At 45.4% G+C, this 25,663-nt stretch overlaps 18 non-coding genes and 2 pseudogenes across 18 annotated transcripts; all 20 read right to left on the minus strand.

The window, feature by feature from the left end:
• Positions 1-1,001: 1,001 nt before the first annotated feature.
• On the minus strand, positions 1,002-1,192 carry LOC141223410 (U2 spliceosomal RNA). Its single transcript, XR_012291038.1, has one exon. It is a non-coding gene; the product is annotated as a U2 spliceosomal RNA (small nuclear RNA).
• A 1,115-nt stretch (positions 1,193-2,307) lies between these two features.
• LOC141223405 (U2 spliceosomal RNA) lies at positions 2,308-2,498 on the minus strand. The gene has a single exon (XR_012291033.1). It is a non-coding gene; the product is annotated as a U2 spliceosomal RNA (small nuclear RNA).
• A 1,115-nt stretch (positions 2,499-3,613) lies between these two features.
• On the minus strand, positions 3,614-3,796 carry LOC141223447 (U2 spliceosomal RNA). Its single transcript, XR_012291068.1, has one exon. It is a non-coding gene; the product is annotated as a U2 spliceosomal RNA (small nuclear RNA).
• Positions 3,797-4,320: 524 nt separating this feature from the next.
• On the minus strand, positions 4,321-4,436 carry LOC141223525 (U2 spliceosomal RNA; annotated as a pseudogene).
• Positions 4,437-5,551: 1,115 nt separating this feature from the next.
• LOC141223326 (U2 spliceosomal RNA) lies at positions 5,552-5,742 on the minus strand. Its single transcript, XR_012290956.1, has one exon. It is a non-coding gene; the product is annotated as a U2 spliceosomal RNA (small nuclear RNA).
• A 1,115-nt stretch (positions 5,743-6,857) lies between these two features.
• Positions 6,858-7,048, minus strand: LOC141223328 (U2 spliceosomal RNA). Its single transcript, XR_012290957.1, has one exon. It is a non-coding gene; the product is annotated as a U2 spliceosomal RNA (small nuclear RNA).
• Positions 7,049-8,163: 1,115 nt separating this feature from the next.
• On the minus strand, positions 8,164-8,354 carry LOC141223329 (U2 spliceosomal RNA). Its single transcript, XR_012290958.1, has one exon. It is a non-coding gene; the product is annotated as a U2 spliceosomal RNA (small nuclear RNA).
• Positions 8,355-9,466: 1,112 nt separating this feature from the next.
• On the minus strand, positions 9,467-9,657 carry LOC141223330 (U2 spliceosomal RNA). Its single transcript, XR_012290959.1, has one exon. It is a non-coding gene; the product is annotated as a U2 spliceosomal RNA (small nuclear RNA).
• Positions 9,658-10,772: 1,115 nt separating this feature from the next.
• LOC141223373 (U2 spliceosomal RNA) lies at positions 10,773-10,963 on the minus strand. Its single transcript, XR_012291001.1, has one exon. It is a non-coding gene; the product is annotated as a U2 spliceosomal RNA (small nuclear RNA).
• A 1,115-nt stretch (positions 10,964-12,078) lies between these two features.
• LOC141223331 (U2 spliceosomal RNA) lies at positions 12,079-12,269 on the minus strand. The gene has a single exon (XR_012290960.1). It is a non-coding gene; the product is annotated as a U2 spliceosomal RNA (small nuclear RNA).
• A 1,115-nt stretch (positions 12,270-13,384) lies between these two features.
• On the minus strand, positions 13,385-13,575 carry LOC141223332 (U2 spliceosomal RNA). Its single transcript, XR_012290961.1, has one exon. It is a non-coding gene; the product is annotated as a U2 spliceosomal RNA (small nuclear RNA).
• A 1,115-nt stretch (positions 13,576-14,690) lies between these two features.
• On the minus strand, positions 14,691-14,881 carry LOC141223374 (U2 spliceosomal RNA). Its single transcript, XR_012291002.1, has one exon. It is a non-coding gene; the product is annotated as a U2 spliceosomal RNA (small nuclear RNA).
• Positions 14,882-15,996: 1,115 nt separating this feature from the next.
• Positions 15,997-16,187, minus strand: LOC141223333 (U2 spliceosomal RNA). The gene has a single exon (XR_012290962.1). It is a non-coding gene; the product is annotated as a U2 spliceosomal RNA (small nuclear RNA).
• Positions 16,188-17,302: 1,115 nt separating this feature from the next.
• Positions 17,303-17,493, minus strand: LOC141223375 (U2 spliceosomal RNA). Its single transcript, XR_012291003.1, has one exon. It is a non-coding gene; the product is annotated as a U2 spliceosomal RNA (small nuclear RNA).
• Positions 17,494-18,608: 1,115 nt separating this feature from the next.
• On the minus strand, positions 18,609-18,799 carry LOC141223334 (U2 spliceosomal RNA). Its single transcript, XR_012290963.1, has one exon. It is a non-coding gene; the product is annotated as a U2 spliceosomal RNA (small nuclear RNA).
• Positions 18,800-19,914: 1,115 nt separating this feature from the next.
• On the minus strand, positions 19,915-20,096 carry LOC141223444 (U2 spliceosomal RNA). Its single transcript, XR_012291065.1, has one exon. It is a non-coding gene; the product is annotated as a U2 spliceosomal RNA (small nuclear RNA).
• Positions 20,097-20,620: 524 nt separating this feature from the next.
• LOC141223528 (U2 spliceosomal RNA) lies at positions 20,621-20,736 on the minus strand (annotated as a pseudogene).
• A 1,115-nt stretch (positions 20,737-21,851) lies between these two features.
• LOC141223336 (U2 spliceosomal RNA) lies at positions 21,852-22,042 on the minus strand. Its single transcript, XR_012290965.1, has one exon. It is a non-coding gene; the product is annotated as a U2 spliceosomal RNA (small nuclear RNA).
• Positions 22,043-23,157: 1,115 nt separating this feature from the next.
• LOC141223337 (U2 spliceosomal RNA) lies at positions 23,158-23,348 on the minus strand. Its single transcript, XR_012290966.1, has one exon. It is a non-coding gene; the product is annotated as a U2 spliceosomal RNA (small nuclear RNA).
• Positions 23,349-24,463: 1,115 nt separating this feature from the next.
• On the minus strand, positions 24,464-24,654 carry LOC141223407 (U2 spliceosomal RNA). The gene has a single exon (XR_012291035.1). It is a non-coding gene; the product is annotated as a U2 spliceosomal RNA (small nuclear RNA).
• Between the last annotated feature and the right edge of the window lie 1,009 nt (positions 24,655-25,663).

Raw genomic sequence — 25,663 nt, forward strand, 5'->3', positions numbered from 1 at the left:
ACATGCCTGCACTTTTCGGCTTGCTGCTGCTGCAATCCACGCGTTTTAGATCTGCATAACTCCACCTCTTTAAACACAGCACCTTCACCCCCTGCTGTTCCCACCCGCCTCAACACCGTTGGAAGGGAGGAGAACCAATTAAGGCGGGGGGTGGGGTGGAACGAGCAGCTGTCTACCCTTAGCAGGAGGGCTCCTGATTACATACCTCTCCTGCTGCTGCTGCTGCTGGCTGTCCAGCAGCAGACTGAAGGTGGCTGCTGCTGTGCACAGGTATATAAAGGCTCAGAGCCTATTATGACACGCGCAGCCAGCGTTCCATTGCCACATTCCATCTACTGCAGGCAGGATACCTGGCTGGCTGAATGTCGCTGAGAAGCTCACAGAGACCGCCATAAGCAACAGTTTAACAGAATGCCACAGACTAATCAACCAAACTTTTTGGGTTGGGTTCTCTTTTATAGTCTGCAGGCATTAAATGAAAGAAGTCAGTGTCCCAGCAGAAGGAGACAACGTTTCAGAAAAGGCATTGTAGCAAACCAAAAAAGAAATTTTAAGCGCAGCAGAGTAACCAGCGCACATACCTGTTAGCTCAGGTGAGTTTAAAAGGCTGCTGTTGATAACAAGGGCATTTGCTAAATAGATGGTGTGTGTGCAACAATATACTGAAAGGTCAATTATATTGTGCAGCTTATCTCACCACCTGTAGTTATTTAGGTGAAAGCTCCAAAATGCTTGCCTAATATGTCTGTTTATCCAAAAGGAAGTAAAAAGGGAGAGCTAGAAAGATAGCATTGCATCACATTACATGGCAATGCAATGCACAGTTGCTGAAGTTGAACCAAAATGAGCTTGTAATCTGGCTTCTGCAACTTTGAACATGAAAAATCCAATGAGGAGAAGAAAAGCAAAGCCAAAGAGTCCATCCCAAAATCCGACAAACAAGCAAAATGAACAAAAAACATTGAATTCAATTCTTTCTGATTTTAGAAACTGCATTAAAGAAGGGGTGCACCGGTCCTGGAGATACTGCAATACCAGGTTAATGCGTGGAGTGGACAGAGCAAGCTCTTTTTCCATCTCCCTGTTCTAAAAATCCATTTAATATATGGTCCCCAGATAGGGGACGTATCAGATATTATACTGATAAGAACAGATACTACACTTGATCTTAGCCAAAAGGCCGAGAAGCGATAACCAGAATTGGTTTCAAACTACGGAGCCACCCAAGGATCCTGAAAAGTCCATTTGTGGAGATGAGCTCCTGGACTCCCGTTAAGAAGACATGTTGTCAACCTCTAGATCCCTTACATGCCTGCACTTTTCGGCTTGCTGCTGCTGCAATCCACGCGTTTTAGATCTGCATAACTCCACCTCTTTAAACACAGCACCTTCACCCCCTGCTGTTCCCACCCGCCTCAACACCGTTGGAAGGGAGGAGAACCAATTAAGGCGGGGGGTGGGGTGGAACGAGCAGCTGTCTACCCTTAGCAGGAGGGCTCCTGATTACATACCTCTCCTGCTGCTGCTGCTGCTGGCTGTCCAGCAGCAGACTGAAGGTGGCTGCTGCTGTGCACAGGTATATAAAGGCTCAGAGCCTATTATGACACGCGCAGCCAGCGTTCCATTGCCACATTCCATCTACTGCAGGCAGGATACCTGGCTGGCTGAATGTCGCTGAGAAGCTTACAGAGACCGCCATAAGCAACAGTTTAACAGAATGCCACAGACTAATCAACCAAACTTTTTGGGTTGGGTTCTCTTTTATAGTCTGCAGGCATTAAATGAAAGAAGTCAGTGTTCCAGCAGAAGGAGACAACGTTTCAGAAAAGGCATTGTAGCAAACCAAAAAAGAAATTTTAAGCGCAGCAGAGTAACCAGCGCACATACCTGTTAGCTCAGGTGAGTTTAAAAGGCTGCTGTTGATAACAAGGGCATTTGCTAAATAGATGGTGTGTGTGCAACAATATACTGAAAGGTCAATTATATTGTGCAGCTTATCTCACCACCTGTAGTTATTTAGGTGAAAGCTCCAAAATGCTTGCCTAATATGTCTGTTTATCCAAAAGGAAGTAAAAAGGGAGAGCTAGAAAGATAGCATTGCATCACATTACATGGCAATGCAATGCACAGTTGCTGAAGTTGAACCAAAATGAGCTTGTAATCTGGCTTCTGCAACTTTGAACATGAAAAATCCAATGAGGAGAAGAAAAGCAAAGCCAAAGAGTCCATCCCAAAATCCGACAAACAAGCAAAATGAACAAAAAACATTGAATTCAATTCTTTCTGATTTTAGAAACTGCATTAAAGAAGGGGTGCACCGGTCCTGGAGATACTGCAATACCAGGTCAATGCGTGGAGTGGACAGAGCAAGCTCTTTTTCCATCTCCCTGTTCTAAAAATCCATTTAATATATGGTCCCCAGATAGGGGACGTATCAGATATTAAACTGATAAGAACAGATACTGCACTTGATCTTAGCCAAAAGGCCGAGAAGCGATAACCAGAATTGGTTTCACACTACGGAGCCACCCAAGGATCCTGAAAAGTCCATTTGTGGAGATGAGCTCCTGGACTCCCGTTAAGAAGACATGTTGTCAACCTCTAGATCCCTTACATGCCTGCACTTTTCGGCTTGCTGCTGCTGCAATCCACGCGTTTTAGATCTGCATAACTCCACCTCTTTAAACACAGCACCTTCACCCCCTGCTGTTCCCACCCGCCTCAACACCGTTGGAAGGGAGGAGAACCAATTAAGGCGGGGGGTGGGGTGGAACGAGCAGCTGTCTACCCTTAGCAGGAGGGCTCCTGATTACATACCTCTCCTGCTGCTGCTGCTGCTGGCTGTCCAGCAGCAGACTGAAGGTGGCTGCTGCTGTGCACAGGTATATAAAGGCTCAGAGCCTATTATGACACGCGCAGCCAGCGTTCCATTGCCACATTCCATCTACTGCAGGCAGGATACCTGGCTGGCTGAATGTCGCTGAGAAGCTCACAGAGACCGCCATAAGCAACAGTTTAACAGAATGCCACAGACTAATCAACCAAACTTTTTGGGTTGGGTTCTCTTTTATAGTCTGCAGGCATTAAATGAAAGAAGTCAGTGTTCCAGCAGAAGGAGACAACGTTTCAGAAAAGGCATTGTAGCAAACCAAAAAAGAAATTTTAAGCGCAGCAGAGTAACCAGCGCACATACCTGTTAGCTCAGGTGAGTTTAAAAGGCTGCTGTTGATAACAAGGGCATTTGCTAAATAGATGGTGTGTGTGCAACAATATACTGAAAGGTCAATTATATTGTGCAGCTTATCTCACCACCTGTAGTTATTTAGGTGAAAGCTCCAAAATGCTTGCCTAATATGTCTGTTTATCCAAAAGGAAGTAAAAAGGGAGAGCTAGAAAGATAGCATTGCATCACATTACATGGCAATGCAATGCACAGTTGCTGAAGTTGAACCAAAATGAGCTTGTAATCTGGCTTCTGCAACTTTGAACATGAAAAATCCAATGAGGAGAAGAAAAGCAAAGCCAAAGAGTCCATCCCAAAATCCGACAAACAAGCAAAATGAACAAAAAACATTGAATTCAATTCTTTCTGATTTTAGAAACTGCATTAAAGAAGGGGTGCACCGGTCCTGGAGATACTGCAATACCAGGTCAATGCGTGGAGTGGACAGAGCAAGCTCTTTTTCCATCTCCCTGTTCTAAAAATCCATTTAATATATGGTCCCCAGATAGGGGACGTATCAGATATTAAACTGATAAGAACAGATTTTTTTGATTGAAGCTGCATCCAAGGCACTGAAAAATGTGACCGAAGTCACACCAAAACAGCGCACGAGGCGAGGATTCATGTGGACCCTTCCCGGAGGAGAGGGTCCCCAATAAACCATCCCCATCCCTCTGAGCCAGAAGGCCACAGCGAGGGTCAGGGATCTCCGATGCTCTCCCTAGCCGAAGCCGGAGAAGAGCCGTTTTCGTGCTCCCAGCTTCCATCTAGGCTGCCACCCTAGTGGAGCTGGAGCCTGTGTTGGTTTCTCAGCCCAAAGCTGACCGGACCTCCGACCGGGTTTATAAAAATTCCCCTTCCTAGCCCGGAGGCCAGGAATAGGGGGGGTTGCTCAGAAAGTATGATTGGCAAAGGTGCGGCGTGCTACGAAGCCAAGTCTTTCTGGGGTTCCCAGTCCCAGTAAGCTTGGACTCCCACCAGGGCGCCTACTCCTGGGGCACATTGCTCCAAAGCCCTCACACTTACCCAGCCAAGTGACTTCGATCCTGGAGGGCCATGTTTTCCATCAGATAACTCTATGAGCCACCTGGCGTACTAACAAGTGCACCAAACCAGTGTGTAATATGCATCAATTTACTAGGGCAGCCCAAGGACAAAACTGCCTTTTCAAAAGATACTACACTTGATCTTAGCCAAAAGGCCGAGAAGCGATAACCAGAATTGGTTTCAAACTACGGAGCCACCCAAGGATCCTGAAAAGTCCATTTGTGGAGATGAGCTCCTGGACTCCCGTTAAGAAGACATGTTGTCAACCTCTAGATCCCTTACATGCCTGCACTTTTCGGCTTGCTGCTGCTGCAATCCACGCGTTTTAGATCTGCATAACTCTACCTCTTTAAACACAGCACCTTCACCCCCTGCTGTTCCCACCCGCCTCAACACCGTTGGAAGGGAGGAGAACCAATTAAGGCGGGGGGTGGGGTGGAACGAGCAGCTGTCTACCCTTAGCAGGAGGGCTCCTGATTACATACCTCTCCTGCTGCTGCTGCTGCTGGCTGTCCAGCAGCAGACTGAAGGTGGCTGCTGCTGTGCACAGGTATATAAAGGCTCAGAGCCTATTATGACACGCGCAGCCAGCGTTCCATTGCCACATTCCATCTACTGCAGGCAGGATACCTGGCTGGCTGAATGTCGCTGAGAAGCTCACAGAGACCGCCATAAGCAACAGTTTAACAGAATGCCACAGACTAATCAACCAAACTTTTTGGGTTGGGTTCTCTTTTATAGTCTGCAGGCATTAAATGAAAGAAGTCAGTGTTCCAGCAGAAGGAGACAACGTTTCAGAAAAGGCATTGTAGCAAACCAAAAAAGAAATTTTAAGCGCAGCAGAGTAACCAGCGCACATACCTGTTAGCTCAGGTGAGTTTAAAAGGCTGCTGTTGATAACAAGGGCATTTGCTAAATAGATGGTGTGTGTGCAACAATATACTGAAAGGTCAATTATATTGTGCAGCTTATCTCACCACCTGTAGTTATTTAGGTGAAAGCTCCAAAATGCTTGCCTAATATGTCTGTTTATCCAAAAGGAAGTAAAAAGGGAGAGCTAGAAAGATAGCATTGCATCACATTACATGGCAATGCAATGCACAGTTGCTGAAGTTGAACCAAAATGAGCTTGTAATCTGGCTTCTGCAACTTTGAACATGAAAAATCCAATGAGGAGAAGAAAAGCAAAGCCAAAGAGTCCATCCCAAAATCCGACAAACAAGCAAAATGAACAAAAAACATTGAATTCAATTCTTTCTGATTTTAGAAACTGCATTAAAGAAGGGGTGCACCGGTCCTGGAGATACTGCAATACCAGGTCAATGCGTGGAGTGGACAGAGCAAGCTCTTTTTCCATCTCCCTGTTCTAAAAATCCATTTAATATATGGTCCCCAGATAGGGGACGTATCAGATATTAAACTGATAAGAACAGATACTACACTTGATCTTAGCCAAAAGGCCGAGAAGCGATAACCAGAATTGGTTTCAAACTACGGAGCCACCCAAGGATCCTGAAAAGTCCATTTGTGGAGATGAGCTCCTGGACTCCCGTTAAGAAGACATGTTGTCAACCTCTAGATCCCTTACATGCCTGCACTTTTCGGCTTGCTGCTGCTGCAATCCACGCGTTTTAGATCTGCATAACTCCACCTCTTTAAACACAGCACCTTCACCCCCTGCTGTTCCCACCCGCCTCAACACCGTTGGAAGGGAGGAGAACCAATTAAGGCGGGGGGTGGGGTGGAACGAGCAGCTGTCTACCCTTAGCAGGAGGGCTCCTGATTACATACCTCTCCTGCTGCTGCTGCTGCTGGCTGTCCAGCAGCAGACTGAAGGTGGCTGCTGCTGTGCACAGGTATATAAAGGCTCAGAGCCTATTATGACACACGCAGACAGCGTTCCATTGCCACATTCCATCTACTGCAGGCAGGATACCTGGCTGGCTGAATGTCGCTGAGAAGCTCACAGAGACCGCCATAAGCAACAGTTTAACAGAATGCCACAGACTAATCAACCAAACTTTTTGGGTTGGGTTCTCTTTTATAGTCTGCAGGCATTAAATGAAAGAAGTCAGTGTCCCAGCAGAAGGAGACAACGTTTCAGAAAAGGCATTGTAGCAAACCAAAAAAGAAATTTTAAGCGCAGCAGAGTAACCAGCGCACATACCTGTTAGCTCAGGTGAGTTTAAAAGGCTGCTGTTGATAACAAGGGCATTTGCTAAATAGATGGTGTGTGTGCAACAATATACTGAAAGGTCAATTATATTGTGCAGCTTATCTCACCACCTGTAGTTATTTAGGTGAAAGCTCCAAAATGCTTGCCTAATATGTCTGTTTATCCAAAAGGAAGTAAAAAGGGAGAGCTAGAAAGATAGCATTGCATCACATTACATGGCAATGCAATGCACAGTTGCTGAAGTTGAACCAAAATGAGCTTGTAATCTGGCTTCTGCAACTTTGAACATGAAAAATCCAATGAGGAGAAGAAAAGCAAAGCCAAAGAGTCCATCCCAAAATCCGACAAACAAGCAAAATGAACAAAAAATATTGAATTCAATTCTTTCTGATTTTAGAAACTGCATTAAAGAAGGGGTGCACCGGTCCTGGAGATACTGCAATACCAGGTCAATGCGTGGAGTGGACAGAGCAAGCTCTTTTTCCATCTCCCTGTTCTAAAAATCCATTTAATATATGGTCCCCAGATAGGGGACGTATCAGATATTAAACTGATAAGAACAGATACTACACTTGATCTTAGCCAAAAGGCCGAGAAGCGATAACCAGAATTGGTTTCAAACTACGGAGCCACCCAAGGATCCTGAAAAGTCCATTTGTGGAGATGAGCTCCTGGACTCCCGTTAAGAAGACATGTTGTCAACCTCTAGATCCCTTACATGCCTGCACTTTTCGGCTTGCTGCTGCTGCAATCCACGCGTTTTAGATCTGCATAACTCCACCTCTTTAAACACAGCACCTTCACCCCCTGCTGTTCCCACCCGCCTCAACACCGTTGGAAGGGAGGAGAACCAATTAAGGCGGGGGGTGGGGTGGAACGAGCAGCTGTCTACCCTTAGCAGGAGGGCTCCTGATTACATACCTCTCCTGCTGCTGCTGCTGCTGGCTGTCCAGCAGCAGACTGAAGGTGGCTGCTGCTGTGCACAGGTATATAAAGGCTCAGAGCCTATTATGACACGCGCAGCCAGCGTTCCATTGCCACATTCCATCTACTGCAGGCAGGATACCTGGCTGGCTGAATGTCGCTGAGAAGCTCACAGAGACCGCCATAAGCAACAGTTTAACAGAATGCCACAGACTAATCAACCAAACTTTTTGGGTTGGGTTCTCTTTTATAGTCTGCAGGCATTAAATGAAAGAAGTCAGTGTTCCAGCAGAAGGAGACAACGTTTCAGAAAAGGCATTGTAGCAAACCAAAAAAGAAATTTTAAGCGCAGCAGAGTAACCAGCGCACATACCTGTTAGCTCAGGTGAGTTTAAAAGGCTGCTGTTGATAACAAGGGCATTTGCTAAATAGATGGTGTGTGTGCAACAATATACTGAAAGGTCAATTATATTGTGCAGCTTATCTCACCGCCTGTAGTTATTTAGGTGAAAGCTCCAAAATGCTTGCCTAATATGTCTGTTTATCCAAAAGGAAGTAAAAAGGGAGAGCTAGAAAGATAGCATTGCATCACATTACATGGCAATGCAATGCACAGTTGCTGAAGTTGAACCAAAATGAGCTTGTAATCTGGCTTCTGCAACTTTGAACATGAAAAATCCAATGAGGAGAAGAAAAGCAAAGCCAAAGAGTCCATCCCAAAATCCGACAAACAAGCAAAATGAACAAAAAACATTGAATTCAATTCTTTCTGATTTTAGAAACTGCATTAAAGAAGGGGTGCACCGGTCCTGGAGATACTGCAATACCAGGTCAATGCGTGGAGTGGACAGAGCAAGCTCTTTTTCCATCTCCCTGTTCTAAAAATCCATTTAATATATGGTCCCCAGATAGGGGACGTATCAGATATTAAACTGATAAGAACAGATACTACACTTGATCTTAGCCAAAAGGCCGAGAAGCGATAACCAGAATTGGTTTCAAACTACGGAGCCACCCAAGGATCCTGAAAAGTCCATTTGTGGAGATGAGCTCCTGGACTCCCGTTAAGAAGACATGTTGTCAACCTCTAGATCCCTTACATGCCTGCACTTTTCGGCTTGCGGCTGCTGCAATCCACGCGTTTTAGATCTGCATAACTCCACCTCTTTAAACACAGCACCTTCACCCCCTGCTGTTCCCACCCGCCTCAACACCGTTGGAAGGGAGGAGAACCAATTAAGGCGGGGGGTGGGGTGGAATGAGCAGCTGTCTACCCTTAGCAGGAGGGCTCCTGATTACATACCTCTCCTGCTGCTGCTGCTGGCTGTCCAGCAGCAGACTGAAGGTGGCTGCTGCTGTGCACAGGTATATAAAGGCTCAGAGCCTATTATGACACGCGCAGCCAGCGTTCCATTGCCACATTCCATCTACTGCAGGCAGGATACCTGGCTGGCTGAATGTCGCTGAGAAGCTCACAGAGACCGCCATAAGCAACAGTTTAACAGAATGCCACAGACTAATCAACCAAACTTTTTGGGTTGGGTTCTCTTTTATAGTCTGCAGGCATTAAATGAAAGAAGTCAGTGTTCCAGCAGAAGGAGACAACGTTTCAGAAAAGGCATTGTAGCAAACCAAAAAAGAAATTTTAAGCGCAGCAGAGTAACCAGCGCACATACCTGTTAGCTCAGGTGAGTTTAAAAGGCTGCTGTTGATAACAAGGGCATTTGCTAAATAGATGGTGTGTGTGCAACAATATACTGAAAGGTCAATTATATTGTGCAGCTTATCTCACCACCTGTAGTTATTTAGGTGAAAGCTCCAAAATACTTGCCTAATATGTCTGTTTATCCAAAAGGAAGTAAAAAGGGAGAGCTAGAAAGATAGCATTGCATCACATTACATGGCAATGCAATGCACAGTTGCTGAAGTTGAACCAAAATGAGCTTGTAATCTGGCTTCTGCAACTTTGAACATGAAAAATCCAATGAGGAGAAGAAAAGCAAAGCCAAAGAGTCCATCCCAAAATCCGACAAACAAGCAAAATGAACAAAAAACATTGAATTCAATTCTTTCTGATTTTAGAAACTGCATTAAAGAAGGGGTGCACCGGTCCTGGAGATACTGCAATACCAGGTCAATGCGTGGAGTGGACAGAGCAAGCTCTTTTTCCATCTCCCTGTTCTAAAAATCCATTTAATATATGGTCCCCAGATAGGGGACGTATCAGATATTAAACTGATAAGAACAGATACTACACTTGATCTTAGCCAAAAGGCCGAGAAGCGATAACCAGAATTGGTTTCAAACTACGGAGCCACCCAAGGATCCTGAAAAGTCCATTTGTGGAGATGAGCTCCTGGACTCCCGTTAAGAAGACATGTTGTCAACCTCTAGATCCCTTACATGCCTGCACTTTTCGGCTTGCTGCTGCTGCAATCCACGCGTTTTAGATCTGCATAACTCCACCTCTTTAAACACAGCACCTTCACCCCCTGCTGTTCCCACCCGCCTCAACACCGTTGGAAGGGAGGAGAACCAATTAAGGCGGGGGGTGGGGTGGAACGAGCAGCTGTCTACCCTTAGCAGGAGGGCTCCTGATTACATACCTCTCCTGCTGCTGCTGCTGCTGGCTGTCCAGCAGCAGACTGAAGGTGGCTGCTGCTGTGCACAGGTATATAAAGGCTCAGAGCCTATTATGACACGCGCAGCCAGCGTTCCATTGCCACATTCCATCTACTGCAGGCAGGATACCTGGCTGGCTGAATGTCGCTGAGAAGCTCACAGAGACCGCCATAAGCAACAGTTTAACAGAATGCCACAGACTAATCAACCAAACTTTTTGGGTTGGGTTCTCTTTTATAGTCTGCAGGCATTAAATGAAAGAAGTCAGTGTTCCAGCAGAAGGAGACAACGTTTCAGAAAAGGCATTGTAGCAAACCAAAAAAGAAATTTTAAGCGCAGCAGAGTAACCAGCGCACATACCTGTTAGCTCAGGTGAGTTTAAAAGGCTGCTGTTGATAACAAGGGCATTTGCTAAATAGATGGTGTGTGTGCAACAATATACTGAAAGGTCAATTATATTGTGCAGCTTATCTCACCACCTGTAGTTATTTAGGTGAAAGCTCCAAAATGCTTGCCTAATATGTCTGTTTATCCAAAAGGAAGTAAAAAGGGAGAGCTAGAAAGATAGCATTGCATCACATTACATGGCAATGCAATGCACAGTTGCTGAAGTTGAACCAAAATGAGCTTGTAATCTGGCTTCTGCAACTTTGAACATGAAAAATCCAATGAGGAGAAGAAAAGCAAAGCCAAAGAGTCCATCCCAAAATCCGACAAACAAGCAAAATGAACAAAAAACATTGAATTCAATTCTTTCTGATTTTAGAAACTGCATTAAAGAAGGGGTGCATCGGTCCTGGAGATACTGCAATACCAGGTCAATGCGTGGAGTGGACAGAGCAAGCTCTTTTTCCATCTCCCTGTTCTAAAAATCCATTTAATATATGGTCCCCAGATAGGGGACGTATCAGATATTAAACTGATAAGAACAGATACTACACTTGATCTTAGCCAAAAGGCCGAGAAGCGATAACCAGAATTGGTTTCAAACTACGGAGCCACCCAAGGATCCTGAAAAGTCCATTTGTGGAGATGAGCTCCTGGACTCCCGTTAAGAAGACATGTTGTCAACCTCTAGATCCCTTACATGCCTGCACTTTTCGGCTTGCTGCTGCTGCAATCCACGCGTTTTAGATCTGCATAACTCCACCTCTTTAAACACAGCACCTTCACCCCCTGCTGTTCCCACCCGCCTCAACACCGTTGGAAGGGAGGAGAACCAATTAAGGCGGGGGGTGGGGTGGAACGAGCAGCTGTCTACCCTTAGCAGGAGGGCTCCTGATTACATACCTCTCCTGCTGCTGCTGCTGCTGGCTGTCCAGCAGCAGACTGAAGGTGGCTGCTGCTGTGCACAGGTATATAAAGGCTCAGAGCCTATTATGACACGCGCAGCCAGCGTTCCATTGCCACATTCCATCTACTGCAGGCAGGATACCTGGCTGGCTGAATGTCGCTGAGAAGCTCACAGAGACCGCCATAAGCAACAGTTTAACAGAATGCCACAGACTAATCAACCAAACTTTTTGGGTTGGGTTCTCTTTTATAGTCTGCAGGCATTAAATGAAAGAAGTCAGTGTTCCAGCAGTAGGAGACAACGTTTCAGAAAAGGCATTGTAGCAAACCAAAAAAGAAATTTTAAGCGCAGCAGAGTAACCAGCGCACATACCTGTTAGCTCAGGTGAGTTTAAAAGGCTGCTGTTGATAACAAGGGCATTTGCTAAATAGATGGTGTGTGTGCAACAATATACTGAAAGGTCAATTATATTGTGCAGCTTATCTCACCACCTGTAGTTATTTAGGTGAAAGCTCCAAAATGCTTGCCTAATATGTCTGTTTATCCAAAAGGAAGTAAAAAGGGAGAGCTAGAAAGATAGCATTGCATCACATTACATGGCAATGCAATGCACAGTTGCTGAAGTTGAACCAAAATGAGCTTGTAATCTGGCTTCTGCAACTTTGAACATGAAAAATCCAATGAGGAGAAGAAAAGCAAAGCCAAAGAGTCCATCCCAAAATCCGACAAACAAGCAAAATGAACAAAAAACATTGAATTCAATTCTTTCTGATTTTAGAAACTGCATTAAAGAAGGGGTGCACCGGTCCTGGAGATACTGCAATACCAGGTCAATGCGTGGAGTGGACAGAGCAAGCTCTTTTTCCATCTCCCTGTTCTAAAAATCCATTTAATATATGGTCCCCAGATAGGGGACGTATCAGATATTAAACTGATAAGAACAGATACTACACTTGATCTTAGCCAAAAGGCCGAGAAGCGATAACCAGAATTGGTTTCAAACTACGGAGCCACCCAAGGATCCTGAAAAGTCCATTTGTGGAGATGAGCTCCTGGACTCCCGTTAAGAAGACATGTTGTCAACCTCTAGATCCCTTACATGCCTGCACTTTTCGGCTTGCTGCTGCTGCAATCCACGCGTTTTAGATCTGCATAACTCCACCTCTTTAAACACAGCACCTTCACCCCCTGCTGTTCCCACCCGCCTCAACACCGTTGGAAGGGAGGAGAACCAATTAAGGCGGGGGGTGGGGTGGAACGAGCAGCTGTCTACCCTTAGCAGGAGGGCTCCTGATTACATACCTCTCCTGCTGCTGCTGCTGCTGGCTGTCCAGCAGCAGACTGAAGGTGGCTGCTGCTGTGCACAGGTATATAAAGGCTCAGAGCCTATTATGACACGCGCAGCCAGCGTTCCATTGCCACATTCCATCTACTGCAGGCAGGATACCTGGCTGGCTGAATGTCGCTGAGAAGCTCACAGAGACCGCCATAAACAACAGTTTAACAGAATGCCACAGACTAATCAACCAAACTTTTTGGGTTGGGTTCTCTTTTATAGTCTGCAGGCATTAAATGAAAGAAGTCAGTGTTCCAGCAGAAGGAGACAACGTTTCAGAAAAGGCATTGTAGCAAACCAAAAAAGAAATTTTAAGTGCAGCAGAGTAACCAGCGCACATACCTGTTAGCTCAGGTGAGTTTAAAAGGCTGCTGTTGATAACAAGGGCATTTGCTAAATAGATGGTGTGTGTGCAACAATATACTGAAAGGTCAATTATATTGTGCAGCTTATCTCACCACCTGTAGTTATTTAGGTGAAAGCTCCAAAATGCTTGCCTAATATGTCTGTTTATCCAAAAGGAAGTAAAAAGGGAGAGCTAGAAAGATAGCATTGCATCACATTACATGGCAATGCAATGCACAGTTGCTGAAGTTGAACCAAAATGAGCTTGTAATCTGGCTTCTGCAACTTTGAACATGAAAAATCCAATGAGGAGAAGAAAAGCAAAGCCAAAGAGTCCATCCCAAAATCCGACAAACAAGCAAAATGAACAAAAAACATTGAATTCAATTCTTTCTGATTTTAGAAACTGCATTAAAGAAGGGGTGCACCGGTCCTGGAGATACTGCAATACCAGGTCAATGCGTGGAGTGGACAGAGCAAGCTCTTTTTCCATCTCCCTGTTCTAAAAATCCATTTAATATATGGTCCCCAGATAGGGGACGTATCAGATATTAAACTGATAAGAACAGATACTACACTTGATCTTAGCCAAAAGGCCGAGAAGCGATAACCAGAATTGGTTTCAAACTACGGAGCCACCCAAGGATCCTGAAAAGTCCATTTGTGGAGATGAGCTCCTGGACTCCCATTAAGAAGACATGTTGTCAACCTCTAGATCCCTTACATGCCTGCACTTTTCGGCTTGCTGCTGCTGCAATCCACGCGTTTTAGATCTGCATAACTCCACCTCTTTAAACACAGCACATTCACCCCCTGCTGTTCCCACCCGCCTCAACACCGTTGGAAGGGAGGAGAACCAATTAAGGCGGGGGGTGGGGTGGAACGAGCAGCTGTCTACCCTTAGCAGGAGGGCTCCTGATTACATACCTCTCCTGCTGCTGCTGCTGCTGGCTGTCCAGCAGCAGACTGAAGGTGGCTGCTGCTGTGCACAGGTATATAAAGGCTCAGAGCCTATTATGACACGCGCAGCCAGCGTTCCATTGCCACATTCCATCTACTGCAGGCAGGATACCTGGCTGGCTGAATGTCGCTGAGAAGCTCACAGAGACCGCCATAAGCAACAGTTTAACAGAATGCCACAGACTAATCAACCAAACTTTTTGGGTTGGGTTCTCTTTTATAGTCTGCAGGCATTAAATGAAAGAAGTCAGTGTTCCAGCAGAAGGAGACAACGTTTCAGAAAAGGCATTGTAGCAAACCAAAAAAGAAATTTTAAGCGCAGCAGAGTAACCAGCGCACATACCTGTTAGCTCAGGTGAGTTTAAAAGGCTGCTGTTGATAACAAGGGCATTTGCTAAATAGATGGTGTGTGTGCAACAATATACTGAAAGGTCAATTATATTGTGCAGCTTATCTCACCACCTGTAGTTATTTAGGTGAAAGCTCCAAAATGCTTGCCTAATATGTCTGTTTATCCAAAAGGAAGTAAAAAGGGAGAGCTAGAAAGATAGCATTGCATCACATTACATGGCAATGCAATGCACAGTTGCTGAAGTTGAACCAAAATGAGCTTGTAATCTGGCTTCTGCAACTTTGAACATGAAAAATCCAATGAGGAGAAGAAAAGCAAAGCCAAAGAGTCCATCCCAAAATCCGACAAACAAGCAAAATGAACAAAAAACATTGAATTCAATTCTTTCTGATTTTAGAAACTGCATTAAAGAAGGGGTGCACCGGTCCTGGAGAAACTGCAATACCAGGTCAATGCGTGGAGTGGACAGAGCAAGCTCTTTTTCCATCTCCCTGTTCTAAAAATCCATTTAATATATGGTCCCCAGATAGGGGACGTATCAGATATTAAACTGATAAGAACAGATACTACACTTGATCTTAGCCAAAAGGCCGAGAAGCGATAACCAGAATGGGTTTCATACTACGGAGCCACCCAAGGATCCTGAAAAGTCCATTTGTGGAGATGAGCTCCTGGACTCCCGTTAAGAAGACATGTTGTCAACCTCTAGATCCCTTACATGCCTGCACTTTTCGGCTTGCTGCTGCTGCAATCCACGCGTTTTAGATCTGCATAACTCCACCTCTTTAAACACAGCACCTTCACCCCCTGCTGTTCCCACCCGCCTCAACACCGTTGGAAGGGAGGAGAACCAATTAAGGCGGGGGGTGGGGTGGAACGAGCAGCTGTCTACCCTTAGCAGGAGGGCTCCTGATTACATACCTCTCCTGCTGCTGCTGCTGCTGGCTGTCCAGCAGCAGACTGAAGGTGGCTGCTGCTGTGCACAGGTATATAAAGGCTCAGAGCCTATTATGACACGCGCAGCCAGCGTTCCATTGCCACATTCCATCTACTGCAGGCAGGATACCTGGCTGGCTGAATGTCGCTGAGAAGCTCACAGAGACCGCCATAAGCAACAGTTTAACAGAATGCCACAGACTAATCAACCAAACTTTTTGGGTTGGGTTCTCTTTTATAGTCTGCAGGCATTAAATGAAAGAAGTCAGTGTTCCAGCAGAAGGAGACAACGTTTCAGAAAAGGCATTGTAGCAAACCAAAAAAGAAATTTTAAGTGCAGCAGAGTAAACAGCGCACATACCTGTTAGCTCAGGTGAGTTTAAAAGGCTGCTGTTGATAACAAGGGCATTTGCTAAATAGATGGTGCGTGTGCAACAATATACTGAAAGGTCAATTATATTGTGCAGCTTATCTCACCACCTGTAGTTATTTAGGTGAAAGCTCCAAAATGCTTGCCTAATATGTCTGTTTATCCAAAAGGAAGTAAAAAGGGAGAGCTAGAAAGATAGCATTGCATCACATTACATGGCAATGCAATGCACAGTTGCTGAAGTTGAACCAAAATGAGCTTGTAATCTGGCTTCTGCAACTTTGAACATGAAAAATCCAATGAGGAGAAGAAAAGCAAAGCCAAAGAGTCCATCCCAAAATCCGACAAACAAGCAAAATGAACAAAAAACATTGAATTCAATTCTTTCTGATTTTAGAAACTGCATTAAAGAAGGGGTGCACCGGTCCTGGAGATACTGCAATACCAGGTCAATGCGTGGAGTGGACAGAGCAAGCTCTTTTTCCATCTCCCTGTTCTAAAAATCCATTTAATATATGGTCCCCAGATAGGGGACGTATCAGATATTAAACTGATAAGAACAGATACTACACTTGATCTTAGCCAAAAGGCCGAGAAGCGATAACCAGAATTGGTTTCAAACTACGGAGCCACCCAAGGATCCTGAAAAGTCCATTTGTGGAGATGAGCTCCTGGACTCCCGTTAAGAAGACATGTTGTCAACCTCTAGATCCCTTACATGCCTGCACTTTTCGGCTTGCTGCTGCTGCAATCCACGCGTTTTAGATCTGCATAACTCCACCTCTTTAAACACAGCACATTCACCCCCTGCTGTTCCCACCCGCCTCAACACCGTTGGAAGGGAGGAGAACCAATTAAGGCGGGGGGTGGGGTGGAACGAGCAGCTGTCTACCCTTAGCAGGAGGGCTCCTGATTACATACCTCTCCTGCTGCTGCTGCTGCTGGCTGTCCAGCAGCAGACTGAAGGTGGCTGCTGCTGTGCACAGGTATATAAAGGCTCAGAGCCTATTATGACACGCGCAGCCAGCGTTCCATTGCCACATTCCATCTACTGCAGGCAGGATACCTGGCTGGCTGAATGTCGCTGAGAAGCTCACAGAGACCGCCATAAGCAACAGTTTAACAGAATGCCACAGACTAATCAACCAAACTTTTTGGGTTGGGTTCTCTTTTATAGTCTGCAGGCATTAAATGAAAGAAGTCAGTGTTCCAGCAGAAGGAGACAACGTTTCAGAAAAGGCATTGTAGCAAACCAAAAAAGAAATTTTAAGCGCAGCAGAGTAACCAGCGCACATACCTGTTAGCTCAGGTGAGTTTAAAAGGCTGCTGTTGATAACAAGGGCATTTGCTAAATAGATGGTGTGTGTGCAACAATATACTGAAAGGTCAATTATATTGTGCAGCTTATCTCACCACCTGTAGTTATTTAGGTGAAAGCTCCAAAATGCTTGCCTAATATGTCTGTTTATCCAAAAGGAAGTAAAAAGGGAGAGCTAGAAAGATAGCATTGCATCACATTACATGGCAATGCAATGCACAGTTGCTGAAGTTGAACCAAAATGAGCTTGTAATCTGGCTTCTGCAACTTTGAACATGAAAAATCCAATGAGGAGAAGAAAAGCAAAGCCAAAGAGTCCATCCCAAAATCCGACAAACAAGCAAAATGAACAAAAAACATTGAATTCAATTCTTTCTGATTTTAGAAACTGCATTAAAGAAGGGGTGCACCGGTCCTGGAGAAACTGCAATACCAGGTCAATGCGTGGAGTGGACAGAGCAAGCTCTTTTTCCATCTCCCTGTTCTAAAAATCCATTTAATATATGGTCCCCAGATAGGGGACGTATCAGATATTAAACTGATAAGAACAGATACTACACTTGATCTTAGCCAAAAGGCCGAGAAGCGATAACCAGAATTGGTTTCAAACTACGGAGCCACCCAAGGATCCTGAAAAGTCCATTTGTGGAGATGAGCTCCTGGACTCCCGTTAAGAAGACATGTTGTCAACCTCTAGATCCCTTACATGCCTGCACTTTTCGGCTTGCTGCTGCTGCAATCCACGCGTTTTAGATCTGCATAACTCCACCTCTTTAAACACAGCACCTTCACCCCCTGCTGTTCCCACCCGCCTCAACACCGTTGGAAGGGAGGAGAACCAATTAAGGCGGGGGGTGGGGTGGAACGAGCAGCTGTCTACCCTTAGCAGGAGGGCTCCTGATTACATACCTCTCCTGCTGCTGCTGCTGCTGGCTGTCCAGCAGCAGACTGAAGGTGGCTGCTGCTGTGCACAGGTATATAAAGGCTCAGAGCCTATTATGACACGCGCAGCCAGCGTTCCATTGCCACATTCCATCTACTGCAGGCAGGATACCTGGCTGGCTGAATGTCGCTGAGAAGCTCACAGAGACCGCCATAAGCAACAGTTTAACAGAATGCCACAGACTAATCAACCAAACTTTTTGGGTTGGGTTCTCTTTTATAGTCTGCAGGCATTAAATGAAAGAAGTCAGTGTTCCAGCAGAAGGAGACAACGTTTCAGAAAAGGCATTGTAGCAAACCAAAAAAGAAATTTTAAGCGCAGCAGAGTAACCAGCGCACATACCTGTTAGCTCAGGTGAGTTTAAAAGGCTGCTGTTGATAACAAGGGCATTTGCTAAATAGATGGTGTGTGTGCAACAATATACTGAAAGGTCAATTATATTGTGCAGCTTATCTCACCACCTGTAGTTATTTAGGTGAAAGCTCCAAAATGCTTGCCTAATATGTCTGTTTATCCAAAAGGAAGTAAAAAGGGAGAGCTAGAAAGATAGCATTGCATCACATTACATGGCAATGCAATGCACAGTTGCTGAAGTTGAACCAAAATGAGCTTGTAATCTGGCTTCTGCAACTTTGAACATGAAAAATCCAATGAGGAGAAGAAAAGCAAAGCCAAAGAGTCCATCCCAAAATCCGACAAACAAGCAAAATGAACAAAAAACATTGAATTCAATTCTTTCTGATTTTAGAAACTGCATTAAAGAAGGGGTGCACCGGTCCTGGAGATACTGCAATACCAGGTCAATGCGTGGAGTGGACAGAGCAAGCTCTTTTTCCATCTCCCTGTTCTAAAAATCCATTTAATATATGGTCCCCAGATAGGGGACGTATCAGATATTAAACTGATAAGAACAGATACTACACTTGATCTTAGCCAAAAGGCCGAGAAGCGATAACCAGAATTGGTTTCAAACTACGGAGCCACCCAAGGATCCTGAAAAGTCCATTTGTGGAGATGAGCTCCTGGACTCCCGTTAAGAAGACATGTTGTCAACCTCTAGATCCCTTACATGCCTGCACTTTTCGGCTTGCTGCTGCTGCAATCCACGCGTTTTAGATCTGCATAACTCCACCTCTTTAAACACAGCACCTTCACCCCCTGCTGTTCCCACCCGCCTCAACACCGTTGGAAGGGAGGAGAACCAATTAAGGCGGGGGGTGGGGTGGAACGAGCAGCTGTCTACCCTTAGCAGGAGGGCTCCTGATTACATACCTCTCCTGCTGCTGCTGCTGCTGGCTGTCCAGCAGCAGACTGAAGGTGGCTGCTGCTGTGCACAGGTATATAAAGGCTCAGAGCCTATTATGACACGCGCAGCCAGCGTTCCATTGCCACATTCCATCTACTGCAGGCAGGATACCTGGCTGGCTGAATGTCGCTGAGAAGCTCACAGAGACCGCCATAAGCAACAGTTTAACAGAATGCCACAGACTAATCAACCAAACTTTTTGGGTTGGGTTCTCTTTTATAGTCTGCAGGCATTAAATGAAAGAAGTCAGTGTTCCAGCAGAAGGAGACAACGTTTCAGAAAAGGCATTGTAGCAAACCAAAAAAGAAATTTTAAGCGCAGCAGAGTAACCAGCGCACATACCTGTTAGCTCAGGTGAGTTTAAAAGGCTGCTGTTGATAACAAGGGCATTTGCTAAATAGATGGTGTGTGTGCAACAATATACTGAAAGGTCAATTATATTGTGCAGCTTATCTCACCACCTGTAGTTATTTAGGTGAAAGCTCCAAAATGCTTGCCTAATATGTCTGTTTATCCAAAAGGAAGTAAAAAGGGAGAGCTAGAAAGATAGCATTGCATCACATTACATGGCAATGCAATGCACAGTTGCTGAAGTTGAACCAAAATGAGCTTGTAATCTGGCTTCTGCAACTTTGAACATGAAAAATCCAATGAGGAGAAGAAAAGCAAAGCCAAAGAGTCCATCCCAAAATCCGACAAACAAGCAAAATGAACAAAAAACATTGAATTCAATTCTTTCTGATTTTAGAAACTGCATTAAAGAAGGGGTGCACCGGTCCTGGAGATACTGCAATACCAGGTCAATGCGTGGAGTGGACAGAGCAAGCTCTTTTTCCATCTCCCTGTTCTAAAAATCCATTTAATATATGGTCCCCAGATAGGGGACGTATCAGATATTAAACTGATAAGAACAGATTTTTTGATTGAAGCTGCATCCAAGGCACTGAAAAATGTGACCGAAGTCACACCAAAACAGCGCACGAGGTGAGGATTCATGTGGACCCTTCCCGGAGGAGAGGGTTCCCAATAAACCATCCCCATCCCTCCGAGCCAGAAGGCCACAGCGAGGGTCAGGGATCTCCGATGCTCTCCCTAGCCGAAGCCGGAGAAGAGCCGTTTTCGTGCTCCCAGCTTCCATCTAGGCTGCCACCCTAGTGGAGCTGGAGCCTGTGTTGGTTTCTCAGCCCAAAGCTGACCGGACCTCCGACCGGGTTTATAAAAATTCCCCTTCCTAGCCCGGAGGCCAGGAATAGGGGGGGTTGCTCAGAAAGTATGATTGGCAAAGGTGCGGCGTGCTACGAAGCCAAGTCTTTCTGGGGTTCCCAGTCCCAGTAAGCTTGGACTCCCACCAGGGCGCCTACTCCTGGGGCACATTGCTCCAAAGCCCTCACACTTACCCAGCCTAGTGACTTCGATCCTGGAGGGCCATGTTTTCCATCAGATAACTCTATGAGCCACCTGGCGTACTAACAAGTGCACCAAACCAGTGTGTAATATGCATCAATTTACTAGGGCAGCCCAAGGACAAAACTGCCTTTTCAAAAGATACTACACTTGATCTTAGCCAAAAGGCCGAGAAGCGATAACCAGAATTGGTTTCAAACTACGGAGCCACCCAAGGATCCTGAAAAGTCCATTTGTGGAGATGAGCTCCTGGACTCCCGTTAAGAAGACATGTTGTCAACCTCTAGATCCCTTACATGCCTGTACTTTTCGGCTTGCTGCTGCTGCAATCCACGCGTTTTAGATCTGCATAACTCCACCTCTTTAAACACAGCACCTTCACCCCCTGCTGTTCCCACCCGCCTCAACACCGTTGGAAGGGAGGAGAACCAATTAAGGCGGGGGGTGGGGTGGAACGAGCAGCTGTCTACCCTTAGCAGGAGGGCTCCTGATTACATACCTCTCCTGCTGCTGCTGCTGCTGGCTGTCCAGCAGCAGACTGAAGGTGGCTGCTGCTGTGCACAGGTATATAAAGGCTCAGAGCCTATTATGACACGCGCAGCCAGCGTTCCATTGCCACATTCCATCTACTGCAGGCAGGATACCTGGCTGGCTGAATGTCGCTGAGAAGCTCACAGAGACCGCCATAAGCAACAGTTTAACAGAATGCCACAGACTAATCAACCAAACTTTTTGGGTTGGGTTCTCTTTTATAGTCTGCAGGCATTAAATGAAAGAAGTCAGTGTTCCAGCAGAAGGAGACAACGTTTCAGAAAAGGCATTGTAGCAAACCAAAAAAGAAATTTTAAGCGCAGCAGAGTAACCAGCGCACATACCTGTTAGCTCAGGTGAGTTTAAAAGGCTGCTGTTGATAACAAGGGCATTTGCTAAATAGATGGTGTGTGTGCAACAATATACTGAAAGGTCAATTATATTGTGCAGCTTATCTCACCACCTGTAGTTATTTAGGTGAAAGCTCCAAAATGCTTGCCTAATATGTCTGTTTATCCAAAAGGAAGTAAAAAGGGAGAGCTAGAAAGATAGCATTGCATCACATTACATGGCAATGCAATGCACAGTTGCTGAAGTTGAACCAAAATGAGCTTGTAATCTGGCTTCTGCAACTTTGAACATGAAAAATCCAATGAGGAGAAGAAAAGCAAAGCCAAAGAGTCCATCCCAAAATCCGACAAACAAGCAAAATGAACAAAAAACATTGAATTCAATTCTTTCTGATTTTAGAAACTGCATTAAAGAAGGGGTGCACCGGTCCTGGAGATACTGCAATACCAGGTCAATGCGTGGAGTGGACAGAGCAAGCTCTTTTTCCATCTCCCTGTTCTAAAAATCCATTTAATATATGGTCCCCAGATAGGGGACGTATCAGATATTAAACTGATAAGAACAGATACTACACTTGATCTTAGCCAAAAGGCCGAGAAGCGATAACCAGAATTGGTTTCAAACTACGGAGCCACCCAAGGATCCTGAAAAGTCCATTTGTGGAGATGAGCTCCTGGACTCCCGTTAAGAAGACATGTTGTCAACCTCTAGATCCCTTACATGCCTGCACTTTTCGGCTTGCTGCTGCTGCAATCCACGCGTTTTAGATCTGCATAACTCCACCTCTTTAAACACAGCACCTTCACCCCCTGCTGTTCCCACCCGCCTCAACACCGTTGGAAGGGAGGAGAACCAATTAAGGCGGGGGGTGGGGTGGAACGAGCAGCTGTCTACCCTTAGCAGGAGGGCTCCTGATTACATACCTCTCCTGCTGCTGCTGCTGCTGGCTGTCCAGCAGCAGACTGAAGGTGGCTGCTGCTGTGCACAGGTATATAAAGGCTCAGAGCCTATTATGACACGCGCAGCCAGCGTTCCATTGCCACATTCCATCTACTGCAGGCAGGATACCTGGCTGGCTGAATGTCGCTGAGAAGCTCACAGAGACCGCCATAAGCAACAGTTTAACAGAATGCCACAGACTAATCAACCAAACTTTTTGGGTTGGGTTCTCTTTTATAGTCTGCAGGCATTAAATGAAAGAAGTCAGTGTTCCAGCAGAAGGAGACAACGTTTCAGAAAAGGCATTGTAGCAAACCAAAAAAGAAATTTTAAGCGCAGCAGAGTAACCAGCGCACATACCTGTTAGCTCAGGTGAGTTTAAAAGGCTGCTGTTGATAACAAGGGCATTTGCTAAATAGATGGTGTGTGTGCAACAATATACTGAAAGGTCAATTATATTGTGCAGCTTATCTCACCACCTGTAGTTATTTAGGTGAAAGCTCCAAAATGCTTGCCTAATATGTCTGTTTATCCAAAAGGAAGTAAAAAGGGAGAGCTAGAAAGATAGCATTGCATCACATTACATGGCAATGCAATGCACAGTTGCTGAAGTTGAACCAAAATGAGCTTGTAATCTGGCTTCTGCAACTTTGAACATGAAAAATCCAATGAGGAGAAGAAAAGCAAAGCCAAAGAGTCCATCCCAAAATCCGACAAACAAGCAAAATGAACAAAAAACATTGAATTCAATTCTTTCTGATTTTAGAAACTGCATTAAAGAAGGGGTGCACCGGTCCTGGAGATACTGCAATACCAGGTCAATGCGTGGAGTGGACAGAGCAAGCTCTTTTTCCATCTCCCTGTTCTAAAAATCCATTTAATATATGGTCCCCAGATAGGGGACGTATCAGATATTAAACTGATAAGAACAGATACTACACTTGATCTTAGCCAAAAGGCCGAGAAGCGATAACCAGAATTGGTTTCAAACTACGGAGCCACCCAAGGATCCTGAAAAGTCCATTTGTGGAGATGAGCTCCTGGACTCCCGTTAAGAAGACATGTTGTCAACCTCTAGATCCCTTACATGCCTGCACTTTTCGGCTTGCTGCTGCTGCAATCCACGCGTTTTAGATCTGCATAACTCCACCTCTTTAAACACAGCACCTTCACCCCCTGCTGTTCCCACCCGCCTCAACACCGTTGGAAGGGAGGAGAACCAATTAAGGCGGGGGGTGGGGTGGAACGAGCAGCTGTCTACCCTTAGCAGGAGGGCTCCTGATTACATACCTCTCCTGCTGCTGCTGCTGCTGGCTGTCCAGCAGCAGACTGAAGGTGGCTGCTGCTGTGCACAGGTATATAAAGGCTCAGAGCCTATTATGACACGCGCAGCCAGCGTTCCATTGCCACATTCCATCTACTGCAGGCAGGATACCTGGCTGGCTGAATGTCGCTGAGAAGCTCACAGAGACCGCCATAAGCAACAGTTTAACAGAATGCCACAGACTAATCAACCAAACTTTTTGGGTTGGGTTCTCTTTTATAGTCTGCAGGCATTAAATGAAAGAAGTCAGTGTTCCAGCAGAAGGAGACAACGTTTCAGAAAAGGCATTGTAGCAAACCAAAAAAGAAATTTTAAGCGCAGCAGAGTAACCAGCGCACATACCTGTTAGCTCAGGTGAGTTTAAAAGGCTGCTGTTGATAACAAGGGCATTTGCTAAATAGATGGTGTGTGTGCAACAATATACTGAAAGGTCAATTATATTGTGCAGCTTATCTCACCACCTGTAGTTATTTAGGTGAAAGCTCCAAAATGCTTGCCTAATATGTCTGTTTATCCAAAAGGAAGTAAAAAGGGAGAGCTAGAAAGATAGCATTGCATCACATTACATGGCAATGCAATGCACAGTTGCTGAAGTTGAACCAAAATGAGCTTGTAATCTGGCTTCTGCAACTTTGAACATGAAAAATCCAATGAGGAGAAGAAAAGCAAAGCCAAAGAGTCCATCCCAAAATCCGACAAACAAGCAAAATGAACAAAAAACATTGAATTCAATTCTTTCTGATTTTAGAAACTGCATTAAAGAAGGGGTGCACCGGTCCTGGAGATACTGCAATACCAGGTCAATGCGTGGAGTGGACAGAGCAAGCTCTTTTTCCATCTCCCTGTTCTAAAAATCCATTTAATATATGGTCCCCAGATAGGGGACGTATCAGATATTAAACTGATAAGAACATATACTACACTTGATCTTAGCCAAAAGGCCGAGAAGCGATAACCAGAATTGGTTTCAAACTACGGAGCCACCCAAGGATCCTGAAAAGTCCATTTGTGGAGATGAGCTCCTGGACTCCCGTTAAGAAGACATGTTGTCAACCTCTAGATCCCTTACATGCCTGCACTTTTCGGCTTGCTGCTGCTGCAATCCACGCGTTTTAGATCTGCATAACTCCACCTCTTTAAACACAGCACCTTCACCCCCTGCTGTTCCCACCCGCCTCAACACCGTTGGAAGGGAGGAGAACCAATTAAGGCGGGGGGTGGGGTGGAACGAGCAGCTGTCTACCCTTAGCAGGAGGGCTCCTGATTACATACCTCTCCTGCTGCTGCTGGCTGTCCAGCAGCAGACTGAAGGTGGCTGCTGCTGTGCACAGGTATATAAAGGCTCAGAGCCTATTATGACACGCGCAGCCAGCGTTCCATTGCCACATTCCATCTACTGCAGGCAGGATACCTGGCTGGCTGAATGTCGCTGAGAAGCTCACAGAGACCGCCATAAGCAACAGTTTAACAGAATGCCACAGACTAATCAACCAAACTTTTTGGGTTGGGTTCTCTTTTATAGTCTGCAGGCATTAAATGAAAGAAGTCAGTGTTCCAGCAGAAGGAGACAACGTTTCAGAAAAGGCATTGTAGCAAACCAAAAAAGAAATTTTAAGCGCAGCAGAGTAACCAGCGCACATACCTGTTAGCTCAGGTGAGTTTAAAAGGCTGCTGTTGATAACAAGGGCATTTGCTAAATAGATGGTGTGTGTGCAACAATATACTGAAAGGTCAATTATATTGTGCAGCTTATCTCACCACCTGTAGTTATTTAGGTGAAAGCTCCAAAATGCTTGCCTAATATGTCTGTTTATCCAAAAGGAAGTAAAAAGGGAGAGCTAGAAAGATAGCATTGCATCACATTACATGGCAATGCAATGCACAGTTGCTGAAGTTGAACCAAAATGAGCTTGTAATCTGGCTTCTGCAACTTTGAACATGAAAAATCCAATGGAGGAGAAG

Source organism: Phyllobates terribilis, unplaced genomic scaffold (genome assembly GCF_046119375.1).
Source record: "Phyllobates terribilis strain yellow unplaced genomic scaffold, ASM4611937v1 Scaffold_376__1_contigs__length_1858288, whole genome shotgun sequence".
Taxonomy (NCBI): Eukaryota; Metazoa; Chordata; class Amphibia; order Anura; family Dendrobatidae; genus Phyllobates; species Phyllobates terribilis.